This window comes from Atta cephalotes (assembly GCF_000143395.1).
Source record: "Atta cephalotes unplaced genomic scaffold scaffold00022, whole genome shotgun sequence".
Taxonomy (NCBI): domain Eukaryota; kingdom Metazoa; phylum Arthropoda; class Insecta; order Hymenoptera; family Formicidae; genus Atta; species Atta cephalotes.
This window is the reverse complement of record NW_012130086.1, coordinates 4,557,915-4,559,903: the sequence shown is the minus strand read 5'-3', so window position 1 is coordinate 4,559,903 and position 1,989 is coordinate 4,557,915.

Below are 1,989 nucleotides of genomic sequence, written 5' to 3'. Positions count from 1 at the left end.
GAGAGAGAGAGAGAGCACCTGCCGCATCTAAATCTCGCTACTTAAGGCCGCTAAGTGTCACGGCCGTGAAGAGAGCTTCTCGCCATTCCATTTAATTGGCTAGTCTCGTGTGCACGCTATTTCTAGCGAACCAAGAGTTGTTAGCTCATTACCAATTGCCACTAGTATGGTGCATATGGTAAACGACATAGCTTGACTTCGCGGAAACGCGTCCACGTGTACTACCTGAATGGGAAATCGAGCGCTATCAAAGGAGCTGGGCGTGTAATTGGACGCGGATGTAATCGCTTTAGATTGTTCAGGGTGTAAGAGGACAAAGGACTTTGCGAAGCTGCCTAAACTGCTCTCAAATAGATGTTACGAAACGTACATATGAATCAAATGCGTGTTTCATGTCTCTTTTCATTATTAACGCGAAGTGTGTCCTATTTGTCGCTTAGCTAACATCACGTGTACGTTTTTCCTTGGAACAGACAAAACATATATAGCAAATTCGATCATTTGTATTACATTAAATTAACTCTTTAAAACTTTTACAGTGAATTATCACTTTAACGAGTGAAATCTCACTCTTGAAGAAATAAAAACTGAGATCAGTCTTGAAGAAGAGTGGCTCAGTTTTCAATGTTTTCAGTGTTTAGAGTATGAGATTCTACTCCAAGAATTTAGAGAGACGAGTTGCTATACATAAAAAGTAGCAAAATCAAATGTAAAAGCATATAAATATTTTAAACGATTATGCCCAATAATGGCAATAATGACATCGTTACATTTAATACGCTGAAAGAAAAGATTGGCTGAATATTGAAATCTTATACTGACATTGCGGATAGGCTAACACAACCAAAAATTGGCTGCTGCAGCTAATTAAAAATGCTATTTTACCATCTAATTTGCTATAGCAGCCAAGCTTTTCTTTCAGTGTAAAGTATATATGTATATTTCATTATGAAAGTTGATATATCATGTCACTACATTTAGATACTGTATATAAAGCAACCTTTAATGTGCACTGATTCAGTGTAATGCTAATGTGAATGATCGAATTTATTAAAATCGAACATATTTAACTAAATATGAAAATACGCAGATATCTTTAAAGAGATAGTTACGTGAAATTTTATATCATACGAATGTCCTTATTATCTTTCTGTACTTGCGTCTAATAATTATTTGATTTAATACAACGCGGAAATCTTTGAACGAATGCCAGATGATAAATAAACTGCACGTAGGTGTGACATAATTCTCGAAGCTCTTATATGTTGACACGTGAATTAACTTGTTTTCCCGTCATTTTTACATTGTATTCCTCGGCTTTTCGCACATCTCCGAAAGTGTATTAAGCGCCGCTGTAATAGCAGAGGCGTTCTGATACATGACGAAACGTTGCCAAATTACAATAACGTATGTGACACGGTTGCTCAATCCGTCGACATGGCAGGTGCGCGTAAATTAGTAAGCCACCCAGCTTGCGACACGCAGTATATAAATTTGATGATATCATAGCGCCAACGACAATAAAAAAAAAGAAGAAAATTTCTCGCCCCTGTGACATCCTCATTAGAAGAAACGCGTCGTGAAGTCACCTTCCCGTCTGTTTTGATCCCAGAATTTGTGATTCCACAAAATATCCACGAATCGATTGGACATAGTTAATTTAATAAGAGACGCACGCGGGGTTTATGAGCCGCGATGTGGCGGCGCATCGGCAGCTGCAGTTGCAGCTCAAGATTTAAAAGCCGCTTTGCAACCGCCCTCCCTTACTTTCCCCCATTCTCCTACCCACTCGTTCGCGTTCCGCAGCAACTCTTTCTCGTTTCGTCTGTCTGTTGCACGGTCCATGGACAGCGTCGTTCACGGCATAAGCCGGCCGGCTTAATGTTGTTTTAATTAAGTAGGCGGTTAGCCTAAAAGAATGTCAAGTCGGTACTTTCGGTCTCGTCGACTTCCACTCCGTACGCTCCGGCTACCTTCTCTCTCTCTCTC